Genomic DNA, 16926 nt, shown 5'->3' with positions numbered 1-16926 from the left:
GCTTAGGAAGCAGTGCAGATTTCATCCAGAATCAGCCCCACCCTGATATTTTCCCGTATAACTAAGGGATCAAGAAAATATCCGAAAAGATGCCAATTTAGTTTGACTTGGTTTCCGAGGCAAGTGGCTCTCAGCTCCAGGAACAGAGAGCCTCTAGAGTTGGCATTCATGAAGGCAAGAAGAGTGGTGGGCTGGGGAGACACGTCCCACCTGCCTTTTCCTTTAACCCTGCCATTAACCTGCCTCTCAGAGGGGCAGCAGCAGTGGCTGCGTCTCTAGCTCTAAATCAGCATCTTTATCCCAGATGGTGCAGTCCGTGTGGGGACTGTGGGCTCTAGTAATCACAAATCAGGGTTGACTCTTTGCTAAGAAGACATCCCTCACCCTGGAGTTTTGGCCTGAGCCCAGAATGAAATTATTTGTGTCTCCTTTCTTCCCCCTTCCCTCTGTTCTTTCCATATGCTTTCTATCCTTGCATACCATTTGGATTTTCCCCAACCATTTCACCTTTTTGTATCCAACCACTAGCCCCATGATGGGAGACAGTTGGCATCTGCTAAGTTTCAACTCAAGTATTGTGCTAAGCCCTTTGAGAGAGAGAGAGAGAGAGAGAGATGGATAGATGGATGAATGGATGGATGGATGGATGGATGGATGGATGGATGGATAGATAGATAGATAGATAGATAGATAGATAGATAGATAGATAGATAAGGTGATGGAATCTTTTGCTCTTTTAAAGCAATCTTGTGAGCTAGTTGTTATCACCCTTATTTTCAATATGAGGAAACTGAGGGTCAGATAAAAGCAAGGCCTGGTCTGGGGTCAAACCATAGAGCTGGGATTTGAATCCAGTTCCAGTTGGCTTTTAGAGCTCTTGTTCTTTGCACTATGACTACATCATATTCCCAAAGACATCGCAAGCAGGCAATAGTGTCATTGAAAACTTCCCTGCTCCAGTGCTTCCGTCGATATCAAAAGGAGAGATTCCTTCCACAATGTACCTGTGTGATCTTCTCCCAGGGAACGAAATAGCAAGTGCCTATTGAAAAGCTACTTTTGCCAGTGTTCAGCTAAGACCAAGGCTCAGCAAAATGATTCCAGAATATTACTGGGCAGAGTCAATTGAGACTTCCATTGCCAGAGAAACAGAAGGTACCCAGGAACAGGGTATTCAGAATAGCATAGTGGACGAGTGCGCAGGACAAGCTCAGAAATCAGACGGCCTGTTTTCATTATCTGCACCACTCAACAGCTACGGGAGGCTGAACAAGTTATTAAGTCCAAATGCCCTCATCTATAAAAGATATCATCTTTTACCAGGCGTTGTTCTAAGTACTTTACATATATTAACTCATTCACAATACACATCAACCCTATAAAGTAGGTTACTTTTATAATCTCCATTTTATAGATGAGAAAATAGAGGCATCAGAACTTAACTGCCCAGAGTTACTGGGCTGGATGATGGCACCGTTGGGTTCGAAGTGGATTCAAAGTGGGCAATCCTCCAAAAAATAAATAAATAAAAATAAAGTACTAGCATCTTCAAACCTGAAAAACAAAACAAAACAAACAAAAAAGCAAAGTGGGCGATCCTCTTCCAGACCCTGTACTCCTCAACATCACTGTCCTCATAGGAACAGTAATAATACCTACCTCATGGGTATTATTAGGTATCTTAAATGTCTAGCAGTGCTTGGCACAAAGCAAACCCTCAATAAATGTCAGTTATTATTATTACTATTAAAAACTAGAGTATTTAATTTTTTAGGAACAAGTCACTTCGAATGAATTAGTTTGCGTAGCAGTCTGGGTTTGGACAAAAGGTAAGCCTCGGTATTGTGAAAATCCAAGCCACACAAATCCTCCTAGCCATTCTGATCATGGTTCTCCACCTCCATCTAAGCCCAAGCATTGATCTTCCTGCTTTTCTGGTTGAGGTGTCAAAATGTATTGTATTCCCATTTCGTGAGCTTAGGTTGTCATGTCAGAGTGTAGCAATAGCAGCTTTCTCTCCGGAAAGAAGATGGAGTAGAAGGACACAGGATACTCTTACAGCACCTTGCATTTCTCCTCCATAGCAATGAACACATTTGTAGTTAATTATTTGTATAATTACACGTTTATTATCCTCTCTCCCCCTAAATCAGACTGTAAACTCCTTGAGGGCAAGAGCCACATGTGTTTTTCCACCACTATATCTCCAGTGCCTGGCACAGAACCTGGCCCGCAGCATGAGTGTTTGTGGAATGGATGAATGATTGATGCTGCTGCCCTAGGGATACAGAGCACATTTAGGATTGTATTTCCTCTCTGGATGCGGGGAGAGGCCAGAGAAGGTGCAATTCCTAGGTACAGCCAAAAGGTGGCAGAGTGAGTCTGCAAACGGTCACTTCCCAGCATCCAGAGGAGAAAATGACTCGGCCTGGGAGCTGGGTAGGTGTCAGAAATTGGAAGATGGCCTCTGTTGCCCTCACATTGTTCAGCACAGGGCACTGCACATTGTACCGGCTCAAAAATATTTGTTGAAAGGAAACAACTCTCCTCTCGGCAAGGATTTTTATTCGTTTATCTTTCTTCAATAAGAGCCACCTTTCAGCAAATATTTATTGAGTGCCTATTATGTAGACAGTGAAGCTACAATGATGAGCAAGGCAGATCTAGTTTCTGCCCTCTTAGAGCTTACATCCCGCAGAGAGGAGGTGGGTGAAGAGACAAATAAATACAAAGTACTATGAGGCAGGGGTATCTTCCCTGGTCCAGGAGGGTCAGGAGAGCTTTTTGGAAGTATCATTAAAGCTAAGGAGTAATTATATATTTACACACCCATACACGTCACCAACCCTTAAGAAAGAGGCAATTCCTTAGTTATATAAACTGTTTCAAGGCAGAGAGAATGTCAAACATACAAAAGTTTAGGAAATTCCACCGTTGGCCTTTTTCAAATTCACAACCTAGACTAAACGTAACTATTTTTAACAGAAGACATTTGTTGAAAAGAAATTACAAATACAGGTCAAATCCCAAGATGCACATGAACTTCCCTGCATTCTCATCTAGCATTTCTTATATGTGTCCAGGGCTTTTCATTTCATACAGTGTTAGCTTATTTGATTCTCACCACAGATCTGTGAGGTAGGAAAAGCAAACATCACTAGCCCCATTTTATAGGGTCTAGCATTTTACAGGGTGAAGTGCAAGTTCAGGGAAGTTACATGACCTGCTCAGATCCCACTGTACTGAGAGGCAGAGTTAGCACTATAACCTGGTCCACTGACTCTCAGTCTGATGGTCTGTCTATTATACTAGGCTGTCTGTTTATTACAATGACATGCTACTGCAAACACATAAAGTAGAGACTTCTGTAGGTCCCTTACATTGGCATGAGATCTGCATTTGTGTTTCCTCTTGTTCTCTATGCTCTGGAAGAGTTTACATGAGAAAGGAATTAGGAACTTTCTAAATTTCTCCTATGATAATAGAGCTATTCAGATCTTAAAGCCCCCCTGGAGTAAACTTTGGAAATATATTTTCTGAGAAATTCATCCCTAGATGGTCAAATTTATTGACACACAGTGGTAAACAGTAATTCTTAAAAATAAAATTTGGTAACATTTTTCCACATTTGCTTTACTTCTTCATGAATATCTACATGTATTATGTTTTGCCTAAACCATGGTGAGAGTGAATCACAGCAATTAATAACTCTTTACCACCAAAATCCTCAACATATGTCTACTAAAAATAAGGATGTTTTTCTTACATAGCAACAGTAAAATGATCAAATTCAAGACCTTTAACACTGATAAAATACTGTTACCTAACATACATTCCAAAATATAATTTCAACAGTTGTTCCCATTAAGGCCTATATAGCAATTAATTTTCTAATCCAGGCTCCAATATAGGCCCATGCATTGCATTTAGTTGTCCTGTCTCTTTAACTTCCTGGAACAGTTCCTCGCTCTTTCTTTATATTTCATCACATTGTCATTTTTGAAGAGTACAAGTCAGTTGTATTGTAGAGTGGCTGTCAGGTGGGTTTTGTCTAATGTTTCCTTATCATCTTTTTCAAGTGATGCATTTTAGGCATGAAGACCACAGAAGTGATGCTGTGCCCTTCTCAGTGCGTCACAGCAGGAGGCACATGCTATCAGTTTGTCCCATTTTTTGGTGGATGTTCACTTTAATTACTTTGTTAAGGTGGTGTCTATCAGACTTCTCCACCATAGATATAGCTTTCTCCCTCTTTATAATAAATAAGTAATCTGTGGGGAAATAACTTTGATCCTCTTCAACAAACTTTCACCCAATGATTTTAGCTTCTTGCCTAAATCAATTATTACTATGTTAACTGCAAAACATTTATTTCAAACTCTACTATTCCCACTACATTTATTAGTGAGCATTTTATTGTGAAGAACCGTTTTCCCCTTCTCTCTCTCCTTTTTTAATGTATTGACTAATTTTTGGTTTTGGTTTTCAGTATCAGTTTGGACGTGTGGATTCTACTCTATTCAATGTGTTAAATCTATTACTTTCATGATTCATTTTGATGTTAAAATTGTCCACAATTTGGTTGTAGAAACCCTTAAAGCCAGCCCCTATATCCCTTTGACATGTCGCATCAATGTTTGATCACTGTGTTACTTTTTTGCACAATGAGATGTTCCCAGTTTCCCTAGCCTTATAACCAGCCATTTTGCCAAAATGCTCTGGTTCCTTTTATTGGAGAATGGTATTTAGAAACCAAGTGCTTGGCACTGGCTGTGCTCATTGTTACTGGGGTGTTACTACTTCTAGGTACTTTCAGTGAACAGAGTTAGGGATACTTCATACTGATACCTCTAATTCCAACCAACGCCACAGCGTTCTTCCTCCTCTTCCCCCATTCCAAAGTTGTATCTTCCTTCTCCCACAGTGGTAACCCTCGCTCTCAACAACATTAATATAATCACTCATTTGCTCAATCCTATATACACACACAAAATAGTTTTAGAATTGCTACACCGACACCACTACCATCAACAAACCCAAGAAAAGTTCAAAATTTGCTTAAGTTATTTTTTTCTTTAGACTGAGGGTATATGGTCAAAAGTTACTTGGATTATATTTTTTTCTTCTGTGTTGGTTATGTTATCAATTTGGTATCTAATTAGGTTAATTTGTTTGTATTTTGGTGTTTTTCTCATCCTTACTTTTTGAATACATAAAATATTAACATGATTTCAAAACTCAAAACTATACCAAAAAGATACACTCAGGTCTCTGAAAATGTTTTGATTTTTCCATTTCTGTTATGTCCACCTTCTTGTTGCAAAGGTTGCTTACTTGAATCTCTTACTTTTTTTTCTTGATTAGACTTGCTGAAAGGTGGGGGTTTTTTGTTTGTTTGTTTGGTCTTTTTCAACAATTAGCCTTTGGTTTTGTTTTGTTTTGTTTTTTGCAGTACGTGGGCCTCTCACTGTTGTGGCCTCTCCCATTGCGGAGCACAGGCTCTGGACACGCCGGCTCAGTGGCCATGGCTCACGGGCCTAGCCGTTCCGCGGCATGTGGGATCTTCCTGGACCGGGGCTCAAACCCGCGTCCCCTGCATCAGCAGGCAGACTCTCAACCACTGCGCCACCAGGGAAGCCCTAGCCTTTGGTTTTATTGGTCAGATCTACTTTTGCTTATTTTCCATTTTAGTAATGCTTGTATCTTTATTGATTCCTTCCATCTAATTCCTTTAGTTTCATTCAATTTCAAATGTTGTTTATCTTCTATTTTTCCCAAGTCTTCATTTTCAAACTTTCTTTGTCATTTAATTTTAGCTATCTGTCACTTATAAACTCAATAAGCTGTTTTTTTAACTCAATCTGAAAGTAATGGTGGAATTTAATTCATTCACATTTATTGGAATTATTGATGTTTGAATTCATCCCTCCCATCTCATGTTCTTTATCATGCTTTTCATTTCTTTTTTCGTCTTTTCTGCTTCTGTTTTTTTTTTTTGGTATACCAATCAAAAGACTTTTAGTTGCAAAAAACAAGAAATTCACTTTAGCTAGTTTAAAACAATAACAAATGAATTTATTTAAGCATTTCAGATAGATCACAGAATATCTGGGAAAGTAAGAGAAACAAGTTTATAGTCAACATAGTAACAACATTCAAATCACACTGCAGAACTCCTTCAGTGGAGACCTTTCTGCTGCTGCTGCTGAGTACTGAGTATTCAACATCTACCATGCTATTGATACCTCTGGCAACCTGAATAGATGCATCTACCACAACCCTTACTAGAATGTCTGCATGTTGCCTCCTTCTTCAAATTCAAAGTGTCATGTGGGTGCATCTAATTGAATCTAGGTCACATGACTGTGCCCTGGCTGCAAGGGATGCTGGGAAAGCAACTTTGTGGCTTCTGCATTAGAAGGCTCAGACTCTTCAGGTGAGATGATTTCCCACATAGGAAGAATGTTGAAAGGTAGTAGATATCCGAAAAGAATGATGAATGTCCACTATACTTGCACTGATTGATTTTTCTTTATTCCATTTTTTTCCCTCTAGTGGTTTTGAAAATAAGCTTCTTATTTCTATTTTTCTAGTAGTTACCTTAAAATTTTGAACACTCAAGTTTATACTATTCTATAAACATTGAGAATTAATAAACCTCTATATCCTTTCTCTAAACAAGATAAGATTTTTAGCATGCTACCACTAACCTCTCTGGCCTCAGTGCCCCCTCACTTTCTGTCTCAAGGTGTGATCATTTGAGGTTTTTTATTAACATCTTTACTGGAGTATAATTGCTTTACAATGTTGTGTTAGTTTCTGCTGTATAACAAAGTGAATCAGCTATATGTAAGCCTCTTCAATAAGTGGTGCTGGGAAAACTGGACAGCTACATGTAAAAGAATGAAATTGGAACACTTCCTAACACCATAGACAAAAATAAACTCAAAATGGATGAAAGACCTAAATGTAAGGCCAGACACTATTAAAACCTTAAAGGAAAACATAGGAAGAACACTCTTTGACATAAATCACAGCAAGATCCTTTTTGACCCACCTCCTAGAGAAATGGAAATAAAAACAAAAATAAACAAATGGGACCTAATGAAACTTAAAACATTTTCACAGCAAAGGAAACCATAAACAAGACGAAAAGACAACCGTCAGAATGGGAGAAAATATTTACAAACGAAGCAACTGACAAAGGATTAATCTCCAAAATATACATGCAGCTCATGCAGCTCAATATCAAAAAAACAAACAACCCAATCCAAAAATGGGCTGAAGATCTAAAGAGACATTTCTCCAAAGAAGATATACAGATTGCCAACAAACACATGAAAGGATGCTCAACATCACTAATCATTAGAGAAATGCAAATCAAAACTACAATGAGCATATGGTATTTTTCTCTTTCTGACTTACTTCACTCTGTATGACAGACTCTAGGTCCATCCACCTCACTACAAATAACTCAATTTTGTTTCTTTTTATGGCTGAGTAATATTTCATTGTATACAGGTGCCACATCTTCTTTATCCGTTCATCTGTTGATGGACACTTAGGTTGCTTCCATGTCCTGGCTATTGTAAATAGAGCTGCGATGAACATTGTGCTACATGTCTCTTTTTGAATTATGGTTTTCTCAGGGTATATGCCCAGTAGTGGGATTGCTGGGTCTTACGGTAGTTCTATTTTTAGTTTTTTAAGGAACCTCCATGCTGTTCTCCATAGTGGCTGTATCAATTTACATTCCCACCAAGAGTGCAAGAGGGTTCCCTTTTCTCCACACCCTCTCCAGCATTTATTGTTTGTAGATTTTTTGATGATGGCCATTCTGACTGGTGTGAGGTGATACCTTACTGTAGTTTTGATTTGCATTTCTCTAATGATTAGTGATGTTGAGCATCCTTTCATGTGTTGTTGGCAATCTGTATATCTTCTTTGCAAAAATGTCTATTTAGGTCTTCTACCCATTAACACATATATATGGAATCTAAAAAGAAAAATGGTTTTGGAGAACCTAGGGGCAGGACAGAAATAAAGATGCCGATGTAGTGAATGGACTTGAGGACACAGGGAGGGGGATGGGTAAGCTGGGACGAAGTGAGAGAGTGACACTGACATATATACACTATCAAACGTAAAATAGATAGCTAGTGGGAAGCAGCCACATAGCACAGGGAGATCAGCTCGGTGCTTCGTGACCACCTAGAGGGGTGGGATAGGGAGGGTGGGAGGGAGACGCAGAGGGAGGAGATATGGGGGATATATGTATATGTATAGCTGATTCACTTTGTTATAAAGCAGGAACTAAACTAACATACTAGCAGAAACTTCACCATTGTGAAGCAGTTATACTCCAATAAAGATGTTAAAAAATAAATAAATAAAATAAATGGGGGGGGACTACAATGAGCTATCCTCTCACACCAGTCAGATTGGCCATCATCAAAAAATCTACAAACAATAAATGCTGGAGAGGGTGTGGAGAAAAGGGAACCCTCTTGCACTGTGGGTGGGAATGTAAATTGATACAGCCACTATGGAGAACAGTATGGAGGTTCCTTAAAAAACCAAAAAACTAAACATAGAACTACCATTTGAGATTTTAATTCCAGATTCTTATGAGTTGCTATTGCCTTAGGCGTTAGCAATTATTTAGAATTACCTGAAGTTTTTACCTTTTTGTTTTTGTTGTTCGTCATTGTTTCCTGCAGTGGTGTGATGAAGCCAGCTTGCACTGACTCACAAGAGCCAATTTGTTACCAATTCTTTCAATTCTGTGTTCAGTGACGTCATGTTGGTAGCTTGATGTCAGCCATCATGGGACTATGTATACCACAGAAATCAGCAAACAGTACAAATTGGGGCTCTTCCCCCAGGGAGTCAATTGTTAAACATTTATCAGCACACCACTGGTTTCTTGTATGTCACGTCTTTCCCTTTATTGTGTTACTTTTCAGTTTTAGTACCCCCCTTGAGTATTTCAGAGATGGTCTATGAATGATAAATCTGTGAGTATATATTTGCCCTCATACTTGAATGTCAGTTTGCCTAAGAACAGGACTTACCAAAGAGACTGCTAATTGCCTAACCAAAGTCCAGTTTACCCTTTTTCCTCAGGAACTAAGCCTCAATTTTCAGCACAGTACACTGCTTCTTGGAGTAAATACTATATTTTTCAGTCTTTTTTCAGCCAAGTGTGGCCACAAGATCAAGTGCTGGCCAATGAAATTATAGTAAATACTGTGTGGGACTCCTAGGAAGCCTCCTTAAAGAGTACTGTCAAAACTGGGAGGAGTGTCCATTTTACTCTTCCTCCCCCTTCCTTCATCTGGCTGTTTAGAATATGGGTAAGATGGCTGGTGCCCCAGCAGCTACATTAGACTGTGACATAAACGGTGGATAGAAGCCATACTTTGAGAATGGTGACAACAGAAAGACAGAGGAGCCTGAGCACTGATAATTTCATGAAGCTGGGTTGATCTTACATGCCTCAACTTTTCTCTGACAGTTTCCATCTCTTTGCTTTATATTTGGGGAGATTTCTTCCACCTGAGTTTCCAAAAACGAATTCCTTCTTTAGCCACACCCATTCTATTATTCATCCATTTTGCTGAATCTTTTATTTTAGCAGTGAGGTTTTTAATATCTGAAGACACTCTCCTACTCTCTGATTGTAGATTAAATATTGTAATAAGCTCTTATTCTTCCTCTTGTTCAGCTCTGCTCCAAATGGATATTTAATATTCATAGATTGAGTAGAATCAAAAGCTTTTGAATTCTGGATCTCAACTTCCAAATTACTATCTGGTGCTCTATCTCTGTGAGCTCCTTGGGAATAGAGAAAATAGAAGTTGCTGAGTTAGTACTTACGTTAAATTCGCTGGTAAAGATTTTTATTGAAGAATCAATTAGCAGAAAAGATACTTAAATATCCATTTTATCCTCCTCTAAATAACTTCAGGTTTGGGGTTTGAGGATGTGAATTGATAAATAGTTATCACCTAATAAAAAACAAATAACCATTCATCATTCTGGCAGAGGAATTGATAAGCTTTTTTTGTAAAGGGCCAGATATTAAATATTTATGGTTTTGCAGGCCATACAGCCTCTGCTGCAATTACTCTGCCACTGTAGTGTGAAAGCAGCTATACACAATACATAAATGAATGGATGTGTTCCAATAAAACTTTCCTTAAGAACAGTAACATTTGATTTCATATAATTTTCAATTGTCATGAAATATTATTCTTCCTTTTAGTTGTTTCAACTATTTAAAAAATGTAAAAACCATTTTAGCTAGCTGGCCATACAAAATCAGGTAGCAGGCTGGATTTGGTCTGCAAGCCATAGTCTGCTGACCTCTGTTCTAGCTATTATTTTCAATGCCTGTTTTGGCCAGATAAATCCTGCAGTGTTTATAGCTTTCTTCTTCTTTCACCTCAATTTCCTCATCAACTAATGGATGTTTGGGAAGGGATCATAGGTGTTTCCTTTCTGTTATTTCCTTTCTACTCAGCCTCATTTGGGCCAATTTACATGCATATTGAAAGCCTATGGACTGGCCCCAGCATTATTGCTTTACTTTGACTCTGTTTTTCCTATTATTTCATTTTTAACCCAGCAGTGATGTAAGCTACATACATACATGCACGCACGCACGCACAAACACACACACACACACACAGAGGGAGGTTAAGAGAGATATTGAGATAACTATTTTTCCTTATTACTATGAGAAATTGGGGTGGCTGGGTCCATCAACATTTTGAATTTTGGTACTCCAGACAATGAATAAAGTCTGTCCCTTTACAAGAAAGGCAGGCAGTATGTCCTAATCCCAGAACTGTGAATTTTAGAGTCAAAAAGGATTAGAATACTCATTCATGCAGATCATTCCGTCTGATGGACCTTAACTAGTTCTCACGTTGTGCTTCAAACCAGAAACATTTCTCTTCAGAACATGGGTTCTGGTATTTGTGGACTGAGAATTCTAATCCTTCATTGCACTAATTCCCTTAGCCACCTGGACTTTACTTTTTTAGTTTTACTTTTCTGAAATAAGGCCAGCCAATTTAATGATAAATAATAATAATGATGATAATAATAAGGGAGCCAACTTCCCTAGCCAGTGTTGTTAAGGAAATGAGGAGAAAGAATGTGAATTTCACGAAAATATTTGCCAAAGCACATTGTTCCTTTGCACCTCATATCATATTTGCTTAAGAATAAATGATCTGATGTCAATAGTTTTTATTGTCCAAACAACAAGGCATTTGTAAAGGGTTCAGCCTTATTCCCTTTTTGACACATCCTTAGTAGAAAAGAATTAAGGTAAATCTGTGAAGAAAGCAGACGCAGTTGCTTCAGGCTGGGCCACATTACTGAGGTCACCATGAGTGCCAGCGTCTGGTCCTCAGTGTAACAAATTCAGTAACTTGATTTTTATGGCATTCACACTGCGGTGATCAGGCTTCAGGGGACTGACTCATGCTAAACAAATTTACAGGGGACTAACTGATTAAACAGGAAGCCAATTGATTAATTTATACTGAAAAATAGAACTGCCAGCTAGCCAGTGCATTCTCTGCCAGAAGAAAAGACAATTTGAAAAACCAAATTAAAGTCCAAAGGTTGTTTGAAGAGTATAGAAATCCGGACAAGAGTTATTAGATGGATTTAAAGTACAGTCACCACGCTATGGCAGCCTGATGAGTTCTGCTTCTCTAATGGAGTGACAAACCTTTCCAGCAGATCCCAGGATTTATGTTAACTGATTAGGGACCCCTCTCTTACAGCCACTGCTGGAGACACACTGACTATGAGTTACGCTACAGAACTCCTTTTTCAAGTCTCTAAGAAAACTGTGTGATATGAAACATAGCCCAGGACACACAAACAATATTCTGTTGCCACCACCCAATGGACCAAATATTTCTACACCAAAGTCCACTCCTTTCCCTAAACTGTTTTTCCTATAATCTTAGTCTATTCTTTGAAAATTTCCTTCCCCTTCTAGCTCTAATTGAAATTCAGCTCTCCCCTGAGAATGTCCTTTCTCCCGTTGCCTTCTTAGGTGATGGTTTTCTTTTTCTACCAACCGCCCCCATTACTGAATCTGGAGGTGGCTTAGGTGTCCGTCTTGTTTTCTATTGCCATTTCCAGACAATTCTTCTTCCCTCCAGCAAAACACCTTCATTTTGAATCTTGTGTCATCAGGTCAAACCACTTACAATGCCCACCTTGTTGCAGTCACCCACAGAGCACCGATTCCTCGAATAGTTCAGCTCTTGGCACACTGTCACTCTCTCCAATGCTGCATCTGCCTTAATTCCTGGCGATTTCAATAATGCACACAGATAATCCTACCTGAAGCCTGAACTCTTGGTTTCTGGACCTCCTCTTCTCCAGTGACCCTGTCCTCCCCTACCATTTCAGCCACTCACTCTCATGACCAAACCCTAGAGTTAGTCACTACCAGTAACTACACTGCCTCCATGATCTGAATTTTATGCATCCCACTACCCCACCACCACTTCTTATTTTTTCCACTCCTTCCCTCTAGTACCCCATCTCCAGCAATCCTTCAATCCAATTAGGACCTATAATTCATTAATCCTCTCACCTTTTCACTATTTCTTATCCCTCGTAGCCTTCACTTCCTTCAGTACACAGCTTAGATTCCATGGCCAATCACTGTAATTTCTCTCTTGTATATATCTATACCCATGACTCCCTTGCCTTTGTCTTGCTTCTTCATACCTATCTGGCAAAGTCTCCACTCTTTTTTTTTTTTGGCTGTGTTGGGTCTTTGTTGCTGCGTGCAGACTTTCTCTAGTTGCAGTGAGCGGGGGCTACTCTCTGTTGCAGTGCGCCGGCTTCTCATTTTGGTGGCTTCTCTTTTTGCGGAGCATGGGCTCTAGGCGCGTGGGCTTCAGTAGTTGTGGCACACAGGCTCAGTAGTTGTGGTGCACGGGCTTAGTTGCTCCGCAGCATGTGGGATCTTCCAGGACCAGGGCTCGAACCTGTGTCCCCTGCATTGGCAGGCGGATTCTTAACCACTGCACCACCAGGGAAGCCCCCTCCACTCTCTTTTAATCAGATTTTCTGCCTCCTCTAAACCTCCATCTGTGCAGCTAAACATGCCTGGGGAAAATATACCGAATGCCTACTGGTCTCACTGTAATTTCATGACCACTATCCTCAAGTGGACCTTTAATGCTGCTCAGTAATTTTATTACATTTACTCATTCATTCATTCTTCCACTCTTCTATACAAGTAATACCTTACTTTCTTCCCCAACCTCCAGCACCTCCCTCATCCTTCTTCTCAGCAGATGACCTTCTTTAATTCACTAGAAATTAGAAGCAATCAGATGAGAGGTTGTTTCCCATACTCTCACCACCAGCTGACCTCCATCTGTGTACACACTGCCCCCCACCATTACTATAGATGAACTCTCTGTGCTCCTAGTTAAGACCAACTCCCCAACTTGTACACTCAACCCCAACCCATTTCACCTACTTAGAGACAGGCTTCCACCAATTCACTTCCCTCTCCTACATCATCAATTTTTCCATCTTTACTGGATCAACTCATTAGCATACAAACACGCAGTTATTTCTCCCATCTTAAAAAATGCTTTTAATTTTATATTGCCCTCCAATCACTACCCATTTTTTCAATTCCTCTCCTCCAATTCTCTCTTAAACCCACTGTGATCAGACTTTCATCTCCACCACTTCATTAAAGCTACCCTTGTCAAGGTTACCAATGACCTCCACCTTGATGACTCCAGTGGTCACCTCTCAGTCCCTACTGTATCTGATTTACCAGAAGCATTTGACTCTCTGTACCACTTCTTCCTCCTGGAAATACTTGCTGTGGTTGGCCTCCAGGACTCCATATTCTCCTGGTCCTCTTCCACCTCACTGGCCTCTCCTCAGTCTCCACTGCTGCATCATCCTCACCTCCATCATTTTTCAGTACTGGAATTCCCTGGCAATCATTCCTTGGGCCTGTTATTCTCTCTCTACACTCACTTCTTTAGTGATCTCATCCAGCCTCATGGCTTTAAATGCCATCTACACGGTGACAACTCCCAAAGTTATATCTTCAGCCTAGATCCCTTTCCTGAATTTCAGACTCATGTATCCAATTTCCTACACTCCAGAGCTCCACTCAGATATATATTTGACACTCAAGATCAACATACACAAAATCAAACTCTTGACATACCTTCTCCACACATGTCTATTGCTGAAACCTGCTCCTCCTGTGGTCTTACTATATCGGTAAACGGCATCTCCACCCTTCCAGTTTGTTCAGGCCCCAAACCTTGGCATCACCTTTGATTCCCCCCTTTCTCAGATACTCACATGCAATTATCAGTAAACTCTCTTGACTCTCCTCCAAAATATAATTAGAATCTAACCTCTTCTCACCACGTCCCTTACTACCACCATGGTCTGAACCACCATCATCTCTTGCCTGGATTATTGCAATACCTTCCTAACTGGTGTTCCTGCAACACTTACCTCATTACAGTTTATTTTCAACACAGCATACAGAGTCGATTTGGTCAAAATGAAAAATTAGATCATGTCCCTCTGCCCAAAACTTCCCCAAAGCTTCCTATCTCCCTCGAAGTCAAAGCCAATGTCCTTGCAATGGCTTATAAGACTCTACATAACCTCATTCACTCTGTTCCAGCAGCCCTGGCTTCTCTGTTCTTTATCCAACCTATCAGGCAGTTCCCGCCTTAGGGACTTTGTCCTAACTGTTTTCTCTGCCTAAAGCGGTCTTCTCCCAGGTACCACTGTGGCTCACTCACTCCTCTCTTTCAGGCTTTACATACATGATACATTATTTTATTTTTTTAAATTTATTTTATTTATTTATTTATGGCTGCACTGGGTCTTCATTGCTGCACGCAGGCTTTCTCTAGTTGCGGCGAGCAGGGGCTACTCCTCATTGCAGTGCGCGGGCTTCTCATTGTGGTGGCTTCTCTTGTTGCAGAGCACGGGCTCTAGGCGTGGGCCTCACTAGGTGTGGCACGTGGGCTCAGCAGTTGCAGCACGCAGGCTCTAGAGTGCAGGCTCAGTAGTTGTGGCGCATGGGCTTAGTTGCTTTGCAGCATGAGGGATGTTCCCAGACCAGGGCTCGAAACTGTGTCCCCTGCATTGGCAGGCGGATTCTTAACCACTGCACCACCAACACACCATTGGAAGCCCTGATACACTATTTTAAATTGCTCCACACAAACCCAGAATTCTCTATCTTCTTCCCTGCTTTTTTTAAAAAAAAATTATTAACTGCTTTATTTTTCTTCATTGCATTTATTTCCATCATACAAACCATATATTCTACTTATTTGTCTTGTTTATTGTCTGTTCCCCACTACCACCACCATCTCCACTAGAATATAAGCTACATGAGGGCAGGCGTTTTTGTCTGTTTCATTCACTTCTGTATCCCCAGAGCCTAGAAGGACACCTAGATCACAGAAAGAACTTAAGAAATATGTTTAAGGCAGGGAGGGAGAATAGACATTTAAAGGGCAAAGGATTTTGGTCTATTTTGTCTTTACGGGAAATTTTCACACGAATTAAATCAGTTTCTTGGGAATACATATATATATTGTCATAGAAATAATGGTACCCAAGATTGTTATTAAAAGTAATAGCTCTCTAGGGGCTTCCCTGGTGGCGCAGTGGTTGAGAGTCCGCCTGCCAATGCAGGGGACACGGGTTCGTGCCCCAGTCCGGGAAGACCCCCACATCCCGCGGAGCGGCTGGGCCCATAAGCCATGGCCACTGAGCCTGCGTGTCCGGAGCCTGTGCTCCACAACAGGAGAGGCCACAACAGTGAGAGGCCCATGTACCACAAAAAAACCCCACAAAGAAACAAAAAATAATAAAAGTAATAGCTCTCTAAATGCAATATTGTGTCCTATATTGGATCCTGAAACAACAAACGGACATTAGTGGAAATCCTAATAAGGCCTGCAGTTTAGTTAATAGTAATATACCAGTATTGGTTTCTTAATTATGACAAATGTACTATGGTAACGTAAGATGCTAACATTTGGAGAAAAATGGGTAAGGGGATCTGAGAACCCTCTCTGTATTGCCTTTACATTTTTTCTGCAAATTTAAAACTATTCAAAAATGTTTTAAGTTTATTATGTGCATGTGGGCTAGGTAGGATAATGAGCCCCCCAAATTTCTACATCCTCACCCTTGGAACCTGTGAATACATTAGGTAACGTGGAAAAGGGGAATTAGGGTCACAGATGAAATTAAGATTGCTAATAAACTGACCTTTATTTGTGGGGAGAGTATCCTGGATTATCCAGGTGAGTCCAGTGTAATCACAAGAGTCCTCAAAAGTGGAAGAGAAGAGCAGAAGGGAGAGAAAGGAAGATTTACTATGAAAGAATGCTCCAAGAGACACAACATTGCTAGCTATGAAGATGGAGGAAGGAACTAAGAATGCAGGAAGGCTTTAGAAGCTGAAAAAGGCAAGTGAACAGATTATCTGCTAAAGAGAGAATCAGAAGGGAATACAGCCCTGCTGACACCTTGATTTTAGCCCATTGAGACCCAGTTCAGATTTCTAACCTACAGAAATCGTGAGATAAAAAATTTGTGTTGTTTTAAGACACTGAGTTTGAAGTCATTCGTTACGGCAGGAACAGGAAAGTGAATATACATAATCTGTAGTTATTACTACAACCCAGAAAGGTAGGTATCATCTCCATTTTATAGAATAGAAAACTGAGCTTCACAAAAACTAAGGTCACGGAGCAAGTAAGTCACAGAGCTGGGACTCAAACCACGTTCTGACCCTTAACTTATGCTCTATTATCAACATGCTGCCTCTCTAGTTAGGGTCTAAGGCTTGGCCCACAAATCCCT

Source organism: Phocoena phocoena, chromosome X (assembly GCF_963924675.1).
Source record: "Phocoena phocoena chromosome X, mPhoPho1.1, whole genome shotgun sequence".
NCBI classification, from domain to species: Eukaryota; Metazoa; Chordata; class Mammalia; order Artiodactyla; family Phocoenidae; genus Phocoena; species Phocoena phocoena.
This window is presented reverse-complemented; position numbering follows the sequence as displayed.